This window comes from Mobula birostris, chromosome 16 (assembly GCF_030028105.1).
Source record: "Mobula birostris isolate sMobBir1 chromosome 16, sMobBir1.hap1, whole genome shotgun sequence".
In the NCBI taxonomy this organism is placed as follows: Eukaryota; Metazoa; Chordata; class Chondrichthyes; order Myliobatiformes; family Myliobatidae; genus Mobula; species Mobula birostris.
This window is the reverse complement of record NC_092385.1, coordinates 79,598,145-79,623,525: the sequence shown is the minus strand read 5'-3', so window position 1 is coordinate 79,623,525 and position 25,381 is coordinate 79,598,145. Positions and strand designations below refer to the sequence as shown.

The window sequence follows — 25,381 nt, the reverse complement described above, 5'->3', positions numbered from 1 at the left end:
CTGAACCTCTTGACCATGCCTGCACTAAGTTGCTGCCACATGATAGGCTGATGAGGTATTTACATGAATAAGCAAGCGCACAGATGTACCAAATAAAATGGCCACTGAGTGTACGTTTGCTGTTATGGGGGTAATAATATGCTAATTTTAAGTAACCTGCATAACCACAGTTACAGCATATTAAAAATGTATTAAGCTGGAAAGCAATTTGATATTTTTTGAAATTCATATAGTGTTTTTTACATTTAAAATCTGAGGATTTAATATATGGTATTGGTTCAGGCAAAGGCTAAACGTTCTTTTCACAAATTAAAATGGCGGAGGCTTTTTATATTTAAAAGCCATAACAATTCATTTATTGTACTCCAAAAAACTGAACACAAAGCGTGTAAAAACTTTCTGTAATTACATCATCACATCAGACCAGCCTCTTAAAGCGAAACCCCAACTTAATCTTGGTGTTTGTGAATTATGTACATTTCTACCAATTACATTACCCTATAACGACACAAAGTATGTTTTGTCATGGTAACCCCTCCACCCTTCCAACAAAATAAGGAATTTTCCAAAAATCCAAGGAATTGGATCTTAGGTAGAGCTAAGGTGGAACCAAGTGACCGGCTCTTCGAGCTCGTCTGCGGAAACAGCTTAAATTCCTCTCTTTAATGTCTCTTTATTTTTCATTGTCAAGGTGGCTGGTGATCTAGCGAAGTCCCTGATCTGCAGTAACACTAGAACTGCAGCTTTTCATGGCGATGAGTTCCCATTCTTGAAGCTCACCGACTGACCCGCCGTTTCCTGACATTCTCCAGGTGCCAGGGTGTGGCCCTGCGCGGCCCAGCGGATGACCCGTGCTGCTGACTGGGTCGTCACGGGAGAAGGAGCGTCAGGAGTTCGCGGCGGTGAAATGGATGCTGCGGATGGAGATCTCAGTGGCTGAGCCATCACTTTCTTTCTCGCGATGGTGGGGAGAGTTAGCTGCTGCTTCTCCAGTCGGAGAACCTTGGAATAAAAAGCGACGCGGCAGACTGTAACGTTGTAACAGTGACTGTTTGTTCGTCTCCCCTTTCGCTGTAAAATGGGTGACAGTTCTCCGTCCTTTGTAGACAGCCTGTGGCATGTCGAACTGTCGGGTAAACAATAGTTTTTATTGACTGCAGATCATGGTCTCGCTTTACTGTTGTTTTGTGGGTGGTGGGTGCTGATTTTTTTGCTGAAATGGGTGGGGGGGAAGGGAGGGGGAGGTTGATGCTTTGCTGCTGCCTGTACAGGGGAGGGGGAGGGGGAGAGGGGCTTTGGGGTTCTTACTTGTTTCTGTTGTTCGTTCTTTTTTTTTTGGCGTGTGCCTGCGTGCGTCCGTGATGATGTCTTTTTCTTGGCTTTTTTCAAGGCGCGGATCGAGAGAAAGAGAGACTGTGTGGTGCGCCACTCCTCACACAGACATTTTCACAGCATTTTCCCTTTATTTTATGAGGTTGAGTTGCGATCTCGACACTCAACCCGGCACGGATGGAAAGCGTATTCGGAAGCGGACCCGACTGGATTCGAACCCGGGAACCTCCGCTCCCGGGTCCGGCGCCAAGGTCACTGCGCCACCAGCCGGCCTATTTGCTGCTCATTCTTTTGGGATTCTGTTTGTCATGCATGTCTACAAAGAGTGAGAATTTCGGTTTGTACACTGTATACATTCTCTGATAATAAATGAAACCATTTGAACCATTAAGTGGAACCATTTGAATAAGACATTTCAGAAAAGCCTTGGATTATTCAGGTTACGGATTGATGATCACAAGGGTGAGAATGCCTTGGGTTACGTGGTGCGAAGCTTTAAAAGTATCCATGGCATTATGGGGAGGAAGAGTGGCACAAGAAATTGGATAAAGTGGATCTCCGCAGATTATTTTAAACAGAATCACAGAAAACAAGGTACAGAAACAGCCCATTGAGTCTGTGGTAGAATGTGCAAGATTAACTTAGCAGATCCCATTCCATTGTTCTTCATTGCCCAATACAGATTTCTTTCAAATGCTTATCCAGGTCCTTTTTCAACAGCAGAATAGAATGTGTCTCCATTAACTGCTGATAATAGAGTTCAGGACTGAGGTGCTCTCAGCATTAAAATAAGTTGGTGCTAGTGTCACTTTTGGTTAATTTGCTGGACGTATTCTTCTTATGGTCCTGGTTCTTGACCCATTCGGGAACAGCTTTGCTCTATAGCCTTTCTGATTTTCATTGCCCTTCTTGGGTTCCCTTCTGTTTTAAGAGCAACTACAGGCTTTTCCAGTCCATCCATGATACTAAAATCTCTCATCCCTAAAATTCACTTTTAAAGATCCCTTCTGCATTTTAAAACTGTCAAATCTTTCCTAAAGTGTGGTGCACAAAATTGGACATAAAATTATAGTTGTGGCTTAACCAATCAATGTTTTATGAAGGATCTGCATAAATTCCTTGCTTTTCTATTCTGTTCTATTCTCATTTGCTTTTTTAGCCAACTGATCAACTTGCCCTCCCGCTTTAATCTAACTATGCACACCTGCCTCCAGATGGACTTGTTGAGCCTGGTTGCTGCAAGTTAATAGTCATAAACCATCGAAGGATCTGTAAGAATACACCACAGTTGTCACAGTCGTAGATGAGTGTGTCTCTACAAAATCATTCAGAGCCTTTCCTGCCCAGACGCCCTGCATGAACTGTGAGACCCACAATCTGAGGGCCAGATCAGTGGCATTCATGTCTGGCAATCAAGATAAATACAAGAGGTTCAGATATGGTTTCTGCAAAGCTATCTTACGTGCAAAGTTGCAATTCCAGACCAAACTTGAATCACTGAAGGGTGCTGGACAGCTGTGACAGGGCTTCAATGCTGTCACCTCCTACATAGTGAAACTAAGTGATATAGGTGACAACAAAGCTTCACTTCCAGGTGAGCATAATGCTTTTTATCCACACTTTGACCATTAAAACACGGAGGCATCTTCACAAACTCCCACAGCCCCCAATGACCTTGTAATTTCAGTCTCCGAGGCCAACATGAGAGCATCCTTCAGGAGGGTGAAACCATGGAAAGAATCCAGTTCAGACAGGGTACATAGACGAGAACTGATCAACTGGCTGGAGCATTCACCAATATCTTTAACCTCTCACTTTGGCAGTCCTAGGTACTCACCAGTTTCAAGTAGGCTTCAATTATTTCAGTGCCTCAGAAGGATGTGGTGACCTGCCTCAATGACTATTGTCCCGTAGCACTTACACCCACTGTGATGAAGTGCTTTGAGAGGTTGGTCATGAAACATATCACTCCTGCCTGAGAAGTGACTTGGTTCCAGTCCAATTTGCCAACCATCACAACAGGTCAACAGTAGATGCAATTTCACTGGCTTGCCACTCAACCTGGAACATCAAGACAGTGAAAATGCATACATCATTGACCACATCTCGTATGCAATGCTACCATCCCCTCAAAACTAATTAATACACTTCAAGACCTTGGCCTCACTACCTCCTTGTGCAACTGGATCTTGGATTTCCTCACTTGCAGACCCCAGTCAGATTAGTATGGCAACATCTCCCCCATAATCTCCATCAACACAGGTGCACCACGAGGCCGTGTGCTTGGGCCGCTGCCCTACTTGCTTTATACTTACGACTGTGACGCTAAGCTTAGCTCCAATGCCTAATACATATTTAAGTTTGCTGATGAAGCTCGCGCCATTGGCTGTATTAACAGTGCTGACGAATCAGCATGTGGGAGAGAGATTAAAAATTTGGCCGAGTGTTGCTACGACAGCAGCCTCTCACTCAATGTCAGAATGACAAAGAGAGTATATGGCCTGGTATGGAAATACCCAATTCTCTCGGGATCAATAAAGTATGTCTATGTCTATACCCTTGTATGGAAAAGCCTACAAAATGTAGAAGATATGGCCCAGTCCATCACAGGTAAAGCCCTCCCACTATTGAGCACAGGAAAGCAGGTTTTTTTTCCACTTAGGTTGTTGTCCATCCTGTTGAATGCAGCCTTTCATTGATTACCCACAGGAAAACAAACCTCATGGTTGTATATGGTGACATGTATGTACTTTGATAATAAATTGACCTTGAACTTTGAAACTCATAGGCTACTCAATTTCCTGCCAGAGCATAAAGAGCAGGTTTACGCCTTCTATGTCAAATCACCTTAGAAAGCATGACAGTTTGGTACGGCAACTGCTCTGCCTGTGACTGCAAGAAACTGCTGAGAGGGTCAAGGACACAGCTCATCACATCACAGAAACCAGCTTCCCCTCCGTGAACTCTGTTTATGCCTCTTGCTGCCTCAGGCAGATCTCACCTATCCCAGGCATTCTCTCTTCTTCCCCTCCCGTTGGGTAGAAGATATAAAATGCCAAAAGCACGTTACCACCAGGCTCAAGGGAAACTACTGACTATTGTAAGAGTATTGTTTGGTCCTCTAATACCAGATTGACTTTTGATCTCACAATCTGCACTTTATCTGTAACCGTAATACTTCACTCTGCATTATTGTTTTCCCTTATACTACCTCAAAACACTGTTGTAATGAAATGATTTGTATGGATACAAAACGTTTTTCCATGTACCTTGGTACATGTGATAATAGTAAACTAATTCCAATATATCTTGTGCTTTAAATCATTTTATTCTTGGTTTAATTTCAGTGAAGGTGGGCTATGTCCTCTCCAAAATCTCCTGTGGCTGAATTTTGAGGTGAGAATAATAGCAAGATTATTCTGAGTTAAGTAGAAGAAGTCCAATAGCAATACTTTGGAGGTTTTTTAAAATTTATTTCTTCACACGATAAGGGCTCAACCCTAATTGTCTTTCCATTGTATTGTTATCTGGGTAATTTAAGGTAGTCATTGGGGTCAACCATTTTGATGTGAACCTCGAGTCCAATGTAGGCTACACTGTGGATGTCAGCAAGATTGAGGGTGTAGTGGATAGTGAGGAAGACATGATCTGGACCTGCTGGACAAATAGGCTGGAAGATGGCAGATGGAATTTAATGCAGGCGAGTTGAGGTGTTGCACACTCGGCCTTTTCTGCTCGGAGCGATGGAGGATGAGCGGTGTCCTGATAAAGGTGTACAAGATAATGAGAGGCATTGATCGTGTGGATAGTCAGAGGCTTTTTCCCAGGGCTGAGCTGAAATGGCTAGCACGAGAGGGCATAGTTTTACGGTGTTTGGGAGTAGGTACAGAGGAGATGTCAGGGGTACGTTTTTTACGCAGAGAGTGGTGAGTGCGTGGAATGGGCTGCCAGCGGCAGCGGTGGAAGTAGAAATGATAGGGTCTTTTAAGAGACTCCTGGATAGGTACATGGAGCTTAGCAAAATAGAGGGCTATGGGTAAGCCTAGGTAGTTCTAAGGTAAGGACATGTTGGGCACGGCTTTTTGGGTCGAAGGGCCTGTATTGAGCTGTAGGTTGTCTATGTTTCTATCACTAGGACTATCTAGGGTAGCTCTTACAAACTGAGCGGTAGCACACTGAGTGTAGTAGAGCAGCGGTCCCCAACCACTGATCCGCAGACAGCTACCGGGCCGCGAGGAAACAATATGATTGGGGACCCCTGTAGTAGAGCAAAGGGATCTGGAAATACAGGTCCATAAATCATTGAAAGTAGCGTCACAGGTAGATAGTGTCCTAAAGAGAGCTTTTGGCACGTTGGCCTTCATAGCTCAAAGTATTGAGTCTAGCAGTTGGGATGTTACATTGAAGTTGTATCAGACATTGCGGAAGCCTAATTTGTAGTATTCTCTGCAGTTTTTGTCACCTACCTCCAAGAAAGATGTACTGTAAATAGGATTGAAAGATACAGAGAAAATATACAAAGATGTTGCTGGGAATGGAGGAACTGAGTTATAAGGACAGATTGAATAGGTTCCCTAGAATGTAGAAGATTGAGGGGAGATTTGATAGAGGTATACAAAATTATGAGGGTTATAGATAGGCTAAGTGCAAGCAGCTTTTCCCACTGAGGTTGAGTGGTGAGACTAGAGGTCATGGGTTAAGGATGAAAGGTGAAATGTTTAAGGGGAACATGAGGGGAAAGTTCTTCACTCAGAGGATGGTAAGGGGGTGGAATGAGCTGCCAGCACAAGTGGGGAAGTGGTGATTTCAATATTTTAAGGAAAGTTTGGATAGGTACATGGATGGGAAGGGTATGGAGAGCTAAGGTCTGGGTGCAGGTCGATGGGACCGAGCAGTTTAAATGGTTTGGCATGGACTAGATGGCCCAAAGGGCCTGTTTCTATGCTGTAGTTTTCTATGACTCCGGTGTAGTGGATAAAGATGCTGAATTTCATTCAGTGCACACACCTGAGCAATTAACCAGGGAAGCTCAGAACTGCAGGCAAAGTTATGGGCGACTTTGCAAACAATGCTGCAACTGCCCTTTCAGAACCAGAATCAAGTTTATTATCACTTTCCGTGTGAAATTTGTTGTTTTGTTGCAGCAGCACAATGCAAAGCATAACAGTTACTGTAAGTTACAATGAATAACTAAATAATACTAAAGAGGAAGAGTGGGGTAGTGCTCATGGATTCATGGACTGTTCAGAAATCTGATAGTGGAGCTGTTTCTAAAACCTTGTGTGTGTCTCCAAGCACCTGTAACTTCTCCCTGATGGTGGTAATGGGAAGAGAACATGTCCCAGATGGCGATTATTCTTTATGTTGGATACTGCCTTTTGAAGATGCTCTTGATTGTGGGTAGGCTTCTGCCCATGATGGAGCTACAACCCTCTGTAGGTTCTTTCGATTCTATGTCTTAAAGGGCCTCCAATACCAGGCAGCAATGCAGAATGCTCTCAAACATACATCTGTTGAAATTTGCTGGATAATTTAGTAACCTACAAAATCCCATCTAATCCTGAATGAAGTATAGCCTCTGGTGTGCCTTCTCCATAATTGCAGCAATGTGTTGGCCCAGGATAAATTCCCTGAGGTGTTGATGCCGAGGACATGAAGCTGCTCACTCTTTCCATTGCCGATACCTCAATGAGGACTTGTGTGTGTTCTCCTGACATCCTCGTTCTGAAGTCCACAAACAATTCCTTGGTCTTGCTGACTTTGAGTGCAAGGTTGTTGTTGTGATACCACTCAAACAGCTGATCTATCTTACTCCTTTCTGTCTCCTCATCACCATATGACGTTTTGCAAACAAGAATGCTGTCATCGGTGAATTTATAGATACAACTTGAGCTGTGTTTTTGAGCTCTGGCATAATCAGAGATGTGACAAGAAATTGACTGTTTGCACACCTAAAATACATTGAAAATTTTACCCTTGAATCATATTTGACTACTTTTTATTGATCACCAGATTATAATTACTGATGAGGGTGCTGAAAATCTTGAGTGTGTGGAATGCAAATTCTTTCGAATAACTAGCTCAAATGCCATGAAATTTAAAATACTAAAAATGAATAGTTTGAAGTCTTTTCATATTTCAGCCTTGTCTTATTTCTCAAAACTCCATTGCTTTGTCTGTAATTAGAAAAAAAATCCTTTTAAAAATGAGAGTTTTTATAATCTGTCAGAATTCTTGAGGGGTAGCTTTTCAATCCAGGTCAGTGTGTGAAATGAATTGCCAGAGGAAGTGGTTGTGGCAGTTACATGGACAGGAAGGTTTTAGAGGGGTATGAGCAAATGAAAACCAGCTCCAGAAGGCACTGTGGTTGGCGTGGAGCGGCTACGCCAAAGGCCCTGCCTCTGTCTGCATGGCTCCCTGACTTGTCAAGATATTTGTTTGCACTAATACCCCCCCAGTGCTTGATGGGAAATTTTCTGGACACTCGAGACCTCTAACATAAAACGTCAGATCGCAGATCATATAAAAAAGGAGAAATGCATGCAGCAGACTTATTTTTGGACACATTCATCATATTTAGCTCAAATGTAGACGCTTCCTCACCGAATGGCAACTCTCTCAGGATGGCCTCAATTTTGCAGTTATAGTGAAGGCTAGGCTATCCATATTATCCATTACTACAACCTGATACTGACAGCCATGGTGGGATTTCAGTCTAATATGAAAACACCAGAACAGCTGTTAGTAGTTGAGGAGTGCTGTACAGGCTTTTCCTCTTTGCAGCTATTTCATGAGGCCTAAGTGACCAATATACTTCTGCTTAACCCTGAAAAATACCTCTACCTATGTGATTTGCAATTATTTCAAATAAATATCTCAACATGTAATGAACAAAAGTTTATTCTTCATTAAGTATTAGTTTTGAGGCAATAGCTGAGCAACGTGTACATGTTGCAGTCTTTATTTAGATTAGATTAGCTTCATTTCTCACATACACTTCGAAATAGCAAAACATACAGTGAAATACTTTGTTTGCGTCAATGACCACCACAGTCCAAGGATGTGCTGGTGGTAGCCTGCAAGTGTCACCATGCTTCTGGTGCCAACATAGCGTTCCCGTGACCTATTTGACCCTGACCCTGACGTCTTTGGAGTGTGGGAAAACACCCGGAGCATATAAAGAAAACCCATGCAGTCACAGGAAGAACATATAAACTCCATACTTGCAGACAGTGACAGCAATTGAACCCCGAATGCTGGTGCTGTAAAGCAGTATGATACTCTGAACTGTTGAAAATATTAGTTGAAAAATTGTGCTGCCGTTTTCATGATGTGTTACCTGCAGGAATTCCTCAATGTCATTTGGCAGCTCAGCCAGCTTGATCCCTTTGAGCTATTGCTTGCTGTCAGCTGCCATTGGGAAAAGAGAATTTCGTGCCTTTGAGCTTTCTAGGGAAATTGTCAGAGAATGTTAATCATGGCCAAATGTGCAAAATATTTCAATACAAAATCTCACTCAATTGCAAATTCCAATTTAATAGCTTTCCTGGGGTGTAGAGTTTGTGTGGTGCGTGGCCAAGTGGTTAGGGCATTGGACTAACGATCTGAAGGTCGTGGGTTCGAGCCTCGGCCGAGACAGCATGTGTGTCCTTGCACAAGGCACTTAACCACACAATGCTCCAGTCTACCCAGCTGAGAATGGGTACCGGCAAAAATGCTGGGGGTAACCTCGCGATAGACTGGCGTCCTATCCGGGGGGGAGTCTCGTACTCTCAGTCGCTTCACACCACGGAAACCAGTGTAAGTACCTGCCTTTTGGGCCACAAGGCTCATGACAGACTTTAATCTCTGGTGCAGAGTGCAAAACTGAAAACCTGCTGTAGATGCAACTGACCAAGGCAGTTACAATTCAATGAACTGGCAATTAATTCATAACGAATGTTAGCTTCACTATCGGTGACTCAGTGACTCCCGTGAGTGACAGTCTCGTTACTGTTATGTTTGGAGGGCCTGAGCAGGACATCACGCATACGTTTCCAAAGAGGATGTTTCAATAATCAGAAGTTGGTTTTGCAACTTTAACTGCTAATTGTTTCCATTGCTGTGTACATCCTGCATTCAACATGTTGAAATGTTTTTGTGGGAAAGACTGACATTTTTTTATGGTTTATATGATATTTCTCAAATCATTAAATAGAAATCAACTTCACACACACATTTATTAAAATATACCCTAAGGTAAGAGAGATCTGAGGAAGCACTGGCGCACAGTTTTATGTATAGTGGAAGTATAACTGTGATTTTTTTATGTATTGAAAAATCTTGCACCTTGGCTGTAAAAGATCACCAGCTTAAACATTAGCCCCATGATATGAGTAATTACTATGTAGATGGCTAGATAATCAAGTCCATCTTCTTTTCCAATCTGCACCGATAACATTGCAAGTTTAAACATATCATTATAGAAAATAGTTGCTAAGATGGTTTGGGCCTGCCTAAAACCTCATTACAATAACTTTATAAGTTTTGTTTATTGAACGTTGAATAATTCTTGAGTATGGAGCTGTAACTGTCTGCTCTGGATCAGATGGTTGGCCAAGGATGCCTCAGTTGTCAGGACGAGGCAAAAGCTGGCTGGGATAGATTGAGGAACTTTACTGAGGAGATTGATTGGGAAAGACAAAGATTAAAGGATGACGTGAATGAAACTGCAACAACTGTTCCTTCCTGCCTGGCTCAGAGATAAAACAGGAAGGGTTGCTCAACAGTAGTTAACAGGGGAATGCAGGCCATATTAGCTCCAAAGAGGAGGCACATACAGAGACTCAAAAAAGTAGCAAAACTGAGACTGGTTTCAATTTAGCATTCTGAAATGAATACCAAGGGAATGACTAAGATGAGGAGTGGTAAGGGGTGTGAGAGAATGGGAAGCATGTGAGTAAACTTGAAAGGAAGATTTTTTTTAAATGACTATAATAGCCTTTAAAGATAGGTGAGGAGAAATATATATCATCATTATCATTATGTACCATGTTGTATGACATAGGCGATCATGGTCCCATGACATTGATTGTTCTTGGCAATCTTTTTCTACAGAAGTGGTTTGCCTTTGCCTTCTTCTGGGCAGTGGTAACTCCAGCCGTCATCACTCTTCACAGACTTTCTGCCTGGCATCAGTGGTCACATAACCAGGAGTTGTGATATTCACGGGCTGCTCATATGACCATCCACCTGCTCCCATGGCTTGATATGACCTTGATCGGGGGGCTAAGCAGGTGCTACACTTTCCCCTAGGGTGACCTGCAGGCTAGCAGAGGGAAAGAGTACCTTACACCTCCTTTGGTAGTGATGTATCTCCACCCCACCACTTTTCTATAGATGTATACTGACCGAAGAAATAGGAGCCCACAGACCATTTATTCTGTCTAGTCTGCTGCATCATTCTGCATGATTATGGACGATCATCTAAATGTAGTTTGGCAGCTTTCTCCATCGAGTGGCCACGCTCTCTTCTTGCTGCTGGAGGTACAGGAGCCTGGGGCTGAACACCCCCAGGTTCAGGCACAGTCATTACCTTTCAACCAGGCTCCTGAATCCGAGCAGATAACTTCACTCACTTCAACACGGAACTGCTTCCACAGTCTGTGGACTCACTTTCAAGGATTCGATAGCTCATGATCTCAGTGCTATTTATTTACTGTTTAGCAAGTAAGTATTTGTTATTTTTATTGTCATTTTTGTATTTGTGGTTTATCTTATGCACATTGGTTGCTTGTCAGTCTTTGTTTATATGTAATATTCCATTGATTTTATTATTTCATTCGTTCTGTCAATCTCAGTAGTAGAATGTGAGGACATAAGCACTTTGATCATAAATTTACTTTGAACTTTGCTCGTGAGGCTACAGGATTGTTATGACCATGGTAGGGCAGGACACTACTCCCCATTTTCTCTCAGCCTCGTCACTGTTCCAAATTTGTTTAGAAAACAGACTAAAGTTATGCAGCACCAGCCAGTCCTTCTCAGAGTCTGATGTGAATTAAATTTGCATGGACAGAAAAAAATATAAAGATGTTCACTCCCCTTGGAAGTTTCATGTTTTATTGTTTTACAACAATGAATCACAGTGGATTTAATTTGGCTTTTTTGACACTGAACAACAGAAAAAGACTCTTTCGTGTCAAACTGAAAACAGATCTCTTGAAAGTGAACTAAATTAATTACAAATATAGAACACAAAATAATTGATTACATAAGTATTCACCCCCTTTAATATGACACTCCAAATCATCACTGGTGCAGCCAATTGGTTTCAGAAGTCACATAATCAGTTAAATGGAGATCACCTGTGTGCAGTCAAGGTGTTCAATGTTTCAATTGATTGTAGTAAAAATACACCTGTATCTGGAAGGTCCAACTGCTGGTGAGTCAGTATCCTGGCAAAAACTACTCCATGAAGACAAAAGAACACTCCAAGCACTTTGACATGAAAGAGTCTTTTCTGTTAATCAGGGTCAAAAAAGCAAAGTTAAATCCATTGTGATTCCATGCTGTAAACTAATAAAATGTGAAAACTTCTAAGGGAGGTGAATGCTTTTTATAGGCACTGTACAAAGGTTAATTAAATGGCACACCAGCAACTGACCTGTACATACTGGACGAAAGAAAAATGGAAGGCTATGGCTACGTAGGAGGGAAGGGTTAGATTGACTATGGAGGAGGTTGAAAGGTCTAAGGTCCTATACTGTTTTACTGGATAAATCCCTTCGAAAAGCATTGTGGAGTGTTTCTTCTGTCTGTTAGCGCCATCGTTTGGTTGTGTCCAACACATGTAAGTTCATTTTGAAGCAAGAAAGAAAGACCTTTAAAGACCTTTATAGTGGCACTGATAGCCTCCAGTTGCCTCTTGACAGATACAGCTGCAGGAGAACATGTTAACCTACACTGCTTTTGTGACTGGTATGTACAGCAGCCTATCTACACAGCAGGCAACCAGCCTCCCTCCGGATTCTACCCATGCTTCTCGATGCTTCAGTAAAGCAGCCCGGTTGGTCGAAGACACCACCTCCCCCAGGCCAGACATCCTCTCTCCTACCCTCTCCCGTCATGCAGAAGTTACAAAAGCCTGAAAGCACGTCCCAGCAGGCTGAAGGACAGTGTCTATTCCATTGTTATCAGACTGTTAAATGGACCTCTTGTACAACAAGGTGAACTTTTGGTCTCACAATCTACCTCGTTATGATCTTGCACTTCATCGTTCACCTGCACTGCAGCTTTTCAGTACCTTGTATTCTTTATTCTGCATCGTTATGCTTTGACCTTATTCTGCCTCAACGCACTGTGTAGTGAATTGATCTGTATGAACAGTGTGAAAGACAAGTTTTCATTGTATCTTGGGTACATGTGTCAATAATATATCGATACCAAGTCAGACACTGGCTAGATAACGCATTCCTGAAATTAAAAAAAGCGGTAGAGTTAGGCCATTTGGCCTATCGAGTCTGCTCTACCATTTCATCATGATTGATCATCCCTGTCAACCCCAATCTTCTGCCTTCTCCCTGTATCCCTTCACGCCCTAATCAAGAATCTATCAACCTCTGCGTTAAATATACTCAATGAAAAAGAATCTAATACTTTCCCAGCATATATGACAAATAAACTCCTCTCAGGCTTCAAGCCAAGTTGTACAGGTAGTGATTAAACCGACGTTTCGATGACAAACTCTGCCATCTTTATCAGGGATGATGCCTGGGTAAGTCTAGTCCAGTGGTATTTATATGCCATCATCTGTCCCTCCTGATTGGTTAGTCCTCATCCAATCAGGTTTCTGCTTTCCCACCTTGTTTACAATCGAATTCCAGTTCTTACTTAGAGCAAGACCCTAGTCTTTGTTAAAATTCATTCCTCTAGTTTTATTTCAATGGCTTCCTTTATCACGTGGTCCTAACACCCAATGTCATGGCGAAGTCAATCCTATGGCCATTGTGAATGCAGTGTTCTGCTTCCGTAGATTTGTCCAGGTAACCCAAACAGATACACCCCCTGTGCCCCTTTTCCACTTGCATCCCATCTGGCCAATACATGCTGCTCCGCATTCACAGGGATTCCTTTCTACTGCGCCGCGCCAATGGCCTTTGGGACCACCTGGTGAAGGAAGCTGTTGAAATAAAACTAGAGGAAAAGAATTTTAACAAAGACAGAGGTCTCGCTCTAAGTAAGAGGTGAAATTCAATTGCAAACGAGGTGGGAGAGTGGAAATCTGATTCGTTAGTCATCATCCAATCAAGAGGGACGGATTAAGAGGCTATAAGTACCACTGGACTTACCCAAGCATCATCCCTGAAGAAGATGGCAGAGTTTGTCACTGAAACATCAGTTATAATCGATACCTGTACCCGGCTTGGAGCCCGAGAAGAGTTTATTTGTTATACTCGATGACTTGGCCTCCGCAGCTGCCTGTGGCAATGAATTCCACAGATTCACCACTCAGCGGCTAAAGAAATTCGTCTCATCTCTGTTCTAAAAGGACGCCCCTCTATTCTGAGGCTGTGTCTTTTGGTTTTAGGTTCCCTCCATAACCACTCTATCAAAGCCTTTCAACTTTTGATAGGTTTCAATGAGGTCACCCTTTATTCTTCTGAATCCCAGAGAGTACAAGCCCGGAGCTATCAAACACTCTTCATGTGACAGGCCCTTCAAACCCAGAGTCATTTTAATGAAATTCCTTTGAACCCTCTCCAATGTCAACACACCCTTCCTTCGATAAGGGCCCAACACTGCTCACAATACTCTAAGCGAGGGCACACCAGTACTTTATAAAGCCTGAACGTTACATCTTTGCTTTTATATTCTAGTCCTCTTGAAATGAATGCTAACGTCACTTTTACCTTCCTCACCATCAACTCAACCTGCAAATTAACCTTTAGGGAATCCTGCACAAGGACTCCCCAGTCTCTTTGCAACTCAGATGTTTGAATTTTCTCTCCATTTAGAAAATAGACTATGTTTTCCTTTCTTCTACCAAAGTGCGTGACCATACACATCTCAACACTGTATCCATCTGCCACCACTTTACACCTTCTCAGAATCTGTCTAACTCCTTATGTAGCCTCTCCACTTCCTCAAAACTACCTGCTGTTTAACCTGTCTCTGTATCATCAGCTTTATCAGGTTTGTTATCACCGGCAGGTGACGTGAAATTTGTTAACTTAGCAGCAGCAGTTCAATGCAATACATGATCTAGCAGAGAAATAATAATAATAATAATAAATAAAATAAAAATAATAATAATAATAAATAAACAAGTAAATCAATTACGTATATTTCCCAATCCTCCAATTTCCACTGATCTTTGCTCTTTTATGTGCCTTCTCTTTGGCTTTTATGTTGGCTTTGACTTCTCTTATTAGCCACAGTTGTGATATCTTGCCTTTAGTATACTTCTTCCTCTTTGGGATGTATATAGATTATATTAGATTAGATTATGAGGACACACAGTCCTCGTTTATTGTCATTTAGTAATGCATGCATTAAGAAATGATACAATGTTCCTCCAGAATGATATCACAGAAACACAAGACAAACCAAGATTGAAAAACTGACAAAAACCCCATAATTATAACATATAGTTACAACAGTGCAAAGCAATACCGTAATTTGATAAGAACAGAGCATGGGCACGGTAAAATCACAGAGTCTCTCGAAGTCCCATCATCTCATGCAGACGGTGAACCTCCAGCACCGCAAACTTGCCGATGCAGCATCCTGGAAGCATCTGACCACAGTCCGACTCCGAGTCCGTCCAAAAACTCCGAGCCTCCGACCAGCTCTCTGACACCGAGCACCAAGCACCATCTCTGCCGAGCGTTTCGACCCCAGCCCCGGCAACAGGCGATACGCAAGGCCAAGGATTTGGGGCCTTCCCTCCAGAGATTCTCGATCACCCAGTAGCAGCGGCAGCAAAGCAGGCATTTCAGAAGTTACTCCAAATGTTCCTCCGTGCTTCTCACGTCCGTCTCTATCAAATCAGTAATGTGCACGGCATCCTACTTCACAGATATGATATCAGTTTGGAACGGCTGCATGTGCTGCGTTGTGCCGCCATCTTCTCCTCCCTCCTGCAACTTCTGAACTGTTTTCAGAAATTCCAGCCATTGCTGCTCTGCTGTCATCCCCGCCAGTGTTCTTTTCCAATCAATTCTGGCTAGGTCCTCCCTCATGCCTCTGTAATTCCCTGTACTCCACTATAATACTGATGCATCTGACTTTAGCTGCTTCTTCTCAAATGTCAGGGTTAATTTGATCATATTATGATCACTTATCCCGAAGGGTTCCTTTACCTTAAGCTCTCTAATCAATTCTGGTTCATTGCACAACACCCAATCCAGAATAGCAGCTGATCCTCTGATGGGCTCAACCATGAGCTACTCTAAAAATCCATCTCATAGGCATTCTACAAATTCCCCCTCTTTGGATCTAGCACCAACCTAATTTTCCCAATCTACCTGCATATTGAATTCCCCTATGACTATTTTATCATTGCCCTTTTGGCATGCATTTTCTATCTCCCGTTGTAATTTGTAAACCACATTGTTACTACTGTTTGTGGGTCTGTATATAACTCCCATCAGAGTTTTTTTTATTCTTGCAGTTCCTTAGCTCTACCCACAATAATTCAACACCTTCCAACCTTACGTCACCTCTTTCTAATGATTTAATTTCATTTTTTACCTAAGGAGCCGTGCCACCTCCTCTGCCTTCCTACCTGTCCTTTTGAAACAATGTGTATCCTTGGTCACTAAGCTCACAGCTATAATTTTCTTTCAGCCATGATTCAGTGATGCCACAACGTCATACACACCTATCTGTAACTGTGCTACAAGTTCATTTATGTTATTTCCTGTACTGTGTGCATTCAAATATAACATCTTCAGTTCTGTATTCGCCCTTTTCAATTTTGTCCACTTTTATATTGCAACTCATCCTCTTGATTGCAATTTTAACCTATAATCAACTTCTCCTTACTAGCAGTCTCACTACACACTGCCTCTGTTTGTAAACCAACCCCCTCATCCTCAAAACTATCTCTCCAGTTCCCAACCCCTGCCAAATTAGTTTAAAATCCTCTGAACAGCTCCAGCAAACCTGCTTGCAAGGATATTGGGTCCCTTTGGGTTCAGGTGTAACCTGTCTATTTTGTACAGGTCACACCTCCCCAGAAGAGATACCAATGATCCATAAATCTGAACCCCTGCCCCCTACACCAGTTCCTCAGCCACACATTCACCTGCCAAATCATCCTATTCTTCCAGAGATTGCCATCCTTCTGAAATTCCAGTCACCCAGTCCTGCACCTCTCTCAACCAAGTTCTCTCCAGTAACGGAAACTTCATACACTTCAGGCCCCCGACACCTGGAACTTCCATCATTCTGCCAGCGTCTTCCATAGGGAATTCTAGCTCCCATTAAGTTCAAGTTCAAACTTATTGTTATCCATCTCTACATATATAAAAGCAAAAGAACAACATTCCTCTGGACCACGGTGAACCCAAAAACATATATCACACACAACACATAAAACAAAATATTACCATAAATAAGTAAATAAAGTATAATTTGAAAGGCATGTAGCACACAGCACAGGTAAACAGTTCGCTGCCCTAGTGACAAGGCCTTGGTGGTAAACAGTTCGTTGTCCTAGTGACGAGGCCGCGGTGGTGGTACGGTGAGCAGTTCTCTGTCCTTGTCACGAGGCTTTGGTGGTGAGCAGTTCACTGTCCTAGTAACGAGGCCTCAGTGGTGAACATTTCGCTACCTAGTGACGAGGCCTCAGTATTTGCACAGGTTAACAGTTCGCTGTCCTAGTGACGAGGCCTCAGTGTTGAAAATATCATGGTCCTAGCGACTAGGCCTCGGTGGTGAACAGTTTGAGGCCTAGTGTCTGAGTTTACAGACAGATCAGCCATGATCTTATTGTATGGCGGGGCAGGCTCGATGGGCCGATTGGCCTACTCCTGCTCCTATTTCTTATGTTCTTATGTCCTTATGTAACTGTCATATAAGCAGCCCAGTACCGCCTGCATCAGATGGATAATACCATCCCACAGCAACTTCAACTACAAAGTCATGAGTAAAGAACTGGAGGTGAAAGTGAACACAACTACATGGACACGGAGTGCTCTGGGAAGGAGACTGGAATACAACAGCCAGTCCACATTCAATTCACAGTTATGGCTAGTACAATATATCAAAAGTATACACAGTCACATTGAAACGACCCTGTATTTAGAAGTGCTTTCTTTCCCCGTTGGTAAATGTTTGTCATTAAGGCTGTGAGGTATCATTTACAGTTATTCACAGCTGCTTTCTTAGAAGGAAGTATTATTTAGTCCCTGAGAAACAAGGTGGTAATGGGTTCAAATTTTGAGGATGTTGAAGTCAGACAGGATGTCATTCTTGCATGTCCTTCTGTGATCTGACTTTAACAAAGCATTTTGCTGCGATGCTGAGTTCAAGTTCAATTCTTATTCATCCATACATGAATACAACCAAATGAAACAATGTTCCTTTGGAGCCAAGGTGCTCCAAACACAGTACCTGCACGGTCATACACAGCACAAGGCACAAACAGCCCATATAAGAGAGCAGTAAGTGTGCCATCACACAGAAGAATATAATCAGACTCAGGTTTAATATCACTGGCATACGGCATGAAATTTGTAGTTCTGTGGCAGCAGTACAGTGCAATACATAATAATAAAAAACTGTGAATTACAGAAAGAAGTACATACATATTTCATACACATATTATAAAATGTTAAATTAAAGAAATCGAGCAAAAAGAGAAAAAAATTAGTGAAGTTGTGTTCACGGATTCAATGTCTGTTCAGAAATCTGATGACTGAGGGGAAGACGTTGTTCCTGAATCATTGAGTGTGTGTTTTCAGGCTCCTGTACCTCCTCTGTGATAGTAGCAATGAGAAGAGGGCATGTCCTGGGTAATGGGGGTCCTTAATGATGGACGCTGCCTTTTCCAAGCATCGCTCATTGAAGATGTCCTGGATGCTGGGGAGGTTAGTGACCGTGATGGAACTGATTGAGTTTACAACTTTCTGTGGCTCAACCCTGTGCAGGAGCACCCCCCCTCCACCCCGATACCAATATAGCCAAAATTCCTGACTTCATGAACATGCCGGCAGAAGTCTGTAGTCAAACACAGTCCTGCTTAATTTGCACCGAGTGGAGGACAGCCCTGAGCCCAGCATGAAACTGCGTCTCACCACCTCCATCACCAGCTCCAACGCATCTCTTTGGGGCAGCTGCAAGCTGAGGTCACCAGAGCTTCAGACCTTGTCCTTGCTACCACCGAAGCCACACAGCCCCCCCACCGTCAGTTCCGCCAGTAAACCCGTGAACTAGACTTGCAGCTTTCCACGTTACAAGCGTCCAACAGGATCTTGTGACCACATGAAAAATGACCAAGACAATCAGTTGCTGTTAGACAGCACACCGTCATGCACTGACCCTGACACCATTCAGCAACACTGTCTGCACCAAGTCCAGCTCCTCCACCTCCTTTTCTAGTGAACTACCCCCTGATGGAGTAAACCTGTACTACTTGAAATTCTTAATGTCCAGCAGTGTTTTGAAATCATAAAAAAGAGGTTTTTAGAGGACAATAACAGCTTTGGTTGGCCACATAGAGGCAACTGCATCCATGCACATTGCTATCTTACTGGAAGAATTAGCTAAATAATTAATTATCTCATTTTTGTTTCCTGATTACAAAACAATCCAGCTGCTGGGAAGAGCAAAACAAAGGCACGTTTAACAGAGCATCTATCCATTGTTGTTTCCCAGCTGCATCTACATTCTGTTCTGAATCATTGCTGAAAGCTATTCCTGAACACAGTGCAAGAACGCCACCTGCTGTAGACACACACTGATCTCCATTGTCAGCTTCAGCTTTCCTTTCCCATTCGTTTACTCTGCTCTACTTGGGGAAGATTTACAGACTGGACAGGATCAAACATTTAATGAGCACACAACTGACTAAAAGCAGATAACAATCTTGAAAAATTCCGTGCTGCTGTTTACAATCAATGTTGGATCAACACTGAGAAATGAATGACCTCTTCCTGACTCCTTGAGTCTTGAAAGGAAATTGTTCCTGAATAAAACCCGGGGGCTGGAAGTTCTTGAGTATCTCATAGGCCTTGTTAAACTGACCGCACAGAAATTCAGCACCAATATGCCATTGTGCGCTCGGTTTGGTGAAAATAGACTGGTTATGGATAGGAGCTGGAGATTGGGTGCAATTGGATCATTTGAAACTTTTCAAATTGCATTTAGAAAATAATGGCCTAATTAGGGGCAATCAGCATGGCTTTGTGTGGGGCAAGTTGTATCTTACTAAGTTGATTGATATTTTCCAGGAAGTGGTGAAGGTGCTTAATGAAGGTAGAGCTGTGGATGGGTTTAAACAGGTGCTTGAAAAGCTAAACAGTTCTCTGTCCTAGTGATGAGGCCTCGGTGGTGGCATGGTGAATTGTTCACTGTTCTAGTGATGAGGCTTCGGTGTTGAACAGATCGCTGTTCTCACGACGTGGACTCAGTGGTGACACAGTGAACAGTTCACTGTCCTAGTGATGAGGCTCAGTGGTGGCACGGTCAACTGTTCGCTGTCCTAGTGATGTGGCTCAGTGGCGAACAGTTCGCTGTCCTCGTGATGAGGTCTCGGTGGTGGCATTGTATTAATGTATAGATTGATATGTACATGTACAGGGCACAATAAGAGTTTGAAGAAATGTACTCCACCTGCCAAAAGAGGTGCAGCTATAATAGTATCCAAGAATCTCAACAATAGGGCAAGCAAGGTGTTTGTTTTGTACCCCAGGTAATACTCATTCCTCCAGCACTGGTGTGCGGTGACCATGGTGTTCATTATCTACAAAGTGCAGCATGGTTATCTGCCCAGATGTTCTGAAAGGGCCTGCCAGACCCGCACACTCACTCTCTGCCATTAAGAATGACAAGGACAGAAGGTGAATGAGGCCATCGCCCAATGCCTGTCCTCCATCGAGTGCACACCTTTCTGACTTGGAAGTGCATCACTGTTTGTTCATCGTCACTGTCTAAATCCTGAAATCGTCTACCAAATGCCCTGAGGAATTGGCTTCACTTGTGATTTAAAATGGCAGCTCACCACCAAAGCAAAGGCAGTTAAGGATGGACAGTCTCTACTGATGTCCAGATTTTGGAAATTCCTTGGCTCCAAGCACTGACTCATCTGTGATGGAACTTGAGTGAAATCTTCCCCTCCAGTGGTTGATCTCTACCCCACCCTAACCTCCTCCGCAGCTGCAAGGAAACTCAGCATTCGGATCCCCTCTATGTACTGCTCTTTAAGCTACGCATAGTTTGCTGCAGATGTACTTGAAATGGCAAGATCAGATCTGCATCTTGTTTTATTTTAACAAGGCCTCTTTCTAAGCAAAGTTATCTGTGCTAGTGTTTTATGTATGTGTTTACCATGATGCTGGCCACAAGCCATCAATGCCTTGTCGACTGGATGAAGCTGTGGTTTAACTTCTGATGGGTTTCTCACCTGAAATTGGATTGGGGTTCTGCACGTGCTGTAGTAATTTATTTGCCTTTTAAAAGAGGTCTATGTCTTGAAGCAGGACGGCTTTTCCAGCACCTGTTAATGGACATATCCAAAAGCAGAAGTAGGATGATTCTGATTCTGATTTGGACTCACCAATGCTAGCTGACTCAGTTTTAAATTTGATTTTGGAAAGTTAGACTTTCTCAGACCCCACTGTTGTCTTGTCGAGTTCCTTTAACGTGGACTATCCTTTCTTTTAAACAGCATTTACTTTTCATCTGAGGCCTTGTAAGTTCTTCGGTCAGAGACAAACTATTGGCCCTTAGATAACCTTATTTGTACTTCTATATAAATTGAAGAAAACCCAGATCAAAACATCTTTCTATAAATTTGGGAAAAAAGCCTTACTAATACCATGAAAAATACTGATAATCTGCAACAAAAGGAAATTAGAATATTTTCAGGCCCTCTGGAATGTTGTCAGCGAACCCCTTCCAGATGTTTGAAGGGACATCTATTTCCATCCATTCTGAACAGCTAAAATACCACAACGGCTTTGTTTCAATGCATTGCTACGTCCATATAATGACGAGTTGGCCTAAGTTCAGCCAAATCACTTTAATCTGTAAAAAAAAAAGGTCTGTTGCAAAGTTGCACGGTTGGGAAGTGACACAGTTCAAGCAATATGGATCCGAGCCAGACGCTCTACACTCTGGAGGCTCTGCTACATCTGCAACACTCGTCTTGGGAACCAAAATGTTTACCCACAAGATGAGCTAAATGGGAGACATCGTGCCGATTAAGGACTACAGCTGTTTTTTAAGGATCAATGTCGGTAGTTTAAAGTGGCCAAACATCTGAAGGGGTGGGGAGGGGGGGAGAACATGGCAGGTTATAACAAATTCCTTCAAATTCCTTTCAGTTTGTTATTCTAAAGAAAAACATCTGATCATCCCTGGCAAATTCCACATTGTTTTTGAAACAGAAAAACAGGAAGAAAATTTCCTTGCCCTTGCCCTTCCCCCACTTTGCCTTTAAGGACAATCTTACTGTTCATTTTCTTTGGCTCTCCCCATGCTTCCTGTCAAGCAATGCAGTCTACAATTTGACATATGTGTACAGCACTCTGTGTGCTCTGTGTGTTAACCCTATCAATTGTCTACAGTGAAATCCACACCCTAAAGCAGCCTCTCTCCCATTGCTTTCCATCTCTTGGTGATGTAAAAATCTTATGAAGTTCTTCGAGATGCAACAACAACAAAGATGGAAACCATTTGCCTTAAAGTCAGTGAGTGAATTTCCAAGACGATGCTCTGTCAATTTGGAGTGTAGGCTTGCAGCTGATCTTGTGCCATTGACATGGGCATATGGGAATGCTGAGCTGTGGCCAGCACAGTGGATGGCGCTCAGTGTAATACCAGTTTTAAATGTCAATGGTTAATTTAAACTGTTTTGGGATCCCCATGCCTGGAAGCATGTTGGGTTTTATGGCAGTACCATACTTATGGAGTTCCAACTCTTTTTGTCCACTTTCTTCCCAGAATGAAGAATGAAACAGGGGAAGATCAACTCAGTTACGCTATCAGGACTAAAAGTGAATATTCATTGCAAGTCTTGATAACAAACCATTTCACATCATAAGGCACAGAAGGAATTACAAACACATTTTTATTTCAACTAATTAAAATGGATGAGAGTAAATTTTTAACATAGCTGAACACCACAATCAAAAATGCAATTTTACTATAAGAAATTTGACTAAATGCATAAAAGACTGAGTGTTAATGATTAATTATGCCAAACAATTTCAGAATTAACATTTTTGCATGACTTTGTTTTACCATTTATCTTCAAAAGTCTCGTCTTCTGTAAGGTGATGGAATTTATACTGAATCAAAATTGCTTTGTGTCCAATTGTTATCAAGCTTTAGTTCAGTGCTGCTTTTCCAAATCATTTTATCTATCAGGAGAAGATATTGCACATTCTGTTGTTACACTCTTCAAAGTGTATATTTAAGGTAAGATTATCTCAAACACACCATGGCAAGTTTCTAATGGTTCATAATGGTTGATGGGTAGATAAATTTTTTTCAATGATATTTACTGACAAGTAAGTATTGATTATGAAGAAATTGCTTTCTGTTCTGTGAAAGATGTACAGAATCTTTTAGGGTGATCTTGGATTACTATTTCACTTTAAAGGAACCCCATTCAATCCCTAATATCTTGTCCACTGGCTTTTTACTTGCTGGATTGTTAAGAATGGTCACCGTGCAATGACACACGTGCTATTGTCCTCTCTTTGCAACAGTACTGACTCAGTCAACCCCAAAGCTGCCCTACTCTCTAGTTCATCTCAATCTTTCACTGCACTAAGTATCTCAAAATGCTGCGGAACGGTCTCGGCCCAAAGTGTTGACTGTTTATTCCTTTCCTGACTTGGGCATTTTGTGAGCGTTGCTCTGTTACCGCCGAAAATTATTATTGAGATTGAGCACAGATTGATGGAAGGGAAAAAAAACCTTCTTGTCTCCTGATGATCAAATTAATCTTAAAAAATAACAACTGAGTGTGCTTGATTTGTTTTATACAGGCACTTCATCAAAGAGGACATTAGGGATCAACTTTTATTGTGGATTAATGCTTCACACAGGATAACTGGATAGAGAATTCACTTTCACATTTCTCGGAGATCTCCCATCGTCTGATTAGGCTTTCACTATAACACAGTGAATTTCATGGTGATTTTATTTGGTTGAGCTCATCATTTTAATTTCAGCATCTGTCATAGGACTTAGACTAAGAATGTACTGAATTATTAGTCCTGTGCCATAACTGTCCTAGGGAGATTGTTTGCTCGTGCTGTTGGGGAGGTTTTAAACTAATATGGCAGGGGGATGGGAACCCATGCAGAAAAGAAGAGGAAAGTGATGCAGAGACCAAAGCTACAGTTAGTGAAGAAAAAAGTAAGAGTAGGGTGCATAAAAGTAAAAAGCAAAATTCACATAGGTCACTAGATTCTAAAAGGAGGTCGAGTAAAAGGGCACTTTATCTAAACGCCCGTAGTATTAGATACAAGGTTAGTGAACTCGTGGCACAGATCAGTACCAAACTAGTGGCCATTACAGAAACCTGGTTGCAAGGTGGAGATGACTGGGAATTAAATATCCAAGGGTATCAGGTAATACGGAAAGATAGGCAGGAAGGCAAAGGAGGTGGGGTGGCGCTCTTAGTTAAGGATGAGATCAGGGCGATTGTGAGAGACGATATAAGATATACGGAGCAGAATGTTGAGTCCATCTGGGTAGAGATTAAGAATAGTAAAGGGAAAAAAAAAATCACTGGTGGGATTGTCTATAGGCCACCTAATAAAAATATTGCAGTGGCAGAGGCCATTAACCAAGAAATAACTGAGGCTTGTAAGAACGGAACAGCAGTTGTCCTGGGGGATTTTAACTTCCACATAAATTGGGTGAATCAGGTTGGTCAAGGAAGTCTTGAGGAGGACTTCATAGAATGCATCCATGATGGCTTTCTTGAGCAGCATGTTAGTGAACCTACAAGGGAAAATACTATCTTAGATCTAGTCCTGTGCAATGAGACAGGTAAGATTAACGAATTTGTAGTCAGTGATCCTCTTGGAAAGAGTGATCATAGTATGATTGAATTTCGCGTACAGATGGAGGATGAAATAGTTAGATCTAAAACTAGTGTATTATACTTGAGCAACACACATAAAAGTTGCTGGTGAACGCAGCAGGCCAGGCAGCATCTCTAGGAAGAGGTGCAGTCGACGTTTCAGGCTGAGACCCTTCGTCAGGACTAACGTCGACTGCACCTCTTCCTAGAGATGCTGCCTGGCCTGCTGCGTTCACCAGCAACTTTTATGTGTGTTGCTTGAATTTCCAGCATCTGCAGAATTCCTGTTGATGCGTATTATACTTGAAAGAGGGAGACTGCAACAGGATGAGGGACGAGTTGGCTAATGTGGATTGGGAGCACAGGCTATTTAATAGGACAGTTGAGGAACAGTGGAATACTTTCAAAGAGATTTTTCACAGTGCTCTACAAAAATACATTCCAGTCAAAAGTAAGGACAGTAAGTCTGGGGAGAGCCAGCCTTGGATATCTAAGGAAATAAAAGATAGTATCAAATTATAAGCTCATGTGTACAAAGTCGCAGAGATTAGTGGGAGACTGGAGGATTGGGAAAACTTTAAAAAGCAACAAAGAACAACTAAACAAGAAATAAGAAAGGGAAGATAGAGTATGAAAGTAAATTAGCACAAAATATAAAAACAGATAGCAAAAGTTTTTATAAATATATAAAGTGGAAGAGGGTGGCTAAAGTCAATGTAGGCCCCTTGGAAGAGAGAAGGGGAAATTGATATTGGGTGATAAGGAAATGGCTGAGGCCTTGAACGACTATCTTGTGTTGGT

General features: G+C 42.3%; 1 long non-coding RNA gene across 4 annotated transcripts; it reads left to right on the top strand.

Annotated features, from left to right (window-relative positions):
- The first annotated feature begins 563 nt into the window (after window positions 1–563).
- On the top strand, window positions 564–24,644 carry LOC140211270 (uncharacterized). 4 transcript variants are annotated; one of them, XR_011889411.1, is made up of 5 exons: window positions 571–1,133; window positions 1,391–1,926; window positions 4,680–4,728; window positions 10,429–11,040; window positions 23,535–24,644. It is a non-coding gene; the product is annotated as an uncharacterized lncRNA (long non-coding RNA). The 4 variants fall into 4 exon arrangements; XR_011889410.1 differs by lacking the exon at window positions 23,535–24,644 and having other exon boundaries at window positions 585–1,133; window positions 10,429–11,861; XR_011889413.1 differs by lacking the exons at window positions 4,680–4,728; window positions 10,429–11,040; window positions 23,535–24,644 and adding an exon at window positions 4,121–4,571 and having other exon boundaries at window positions 587–1,133.
- The last annotated feature ends 737 nt before the right edge of the window (window positions 24,645–25,381 follow it).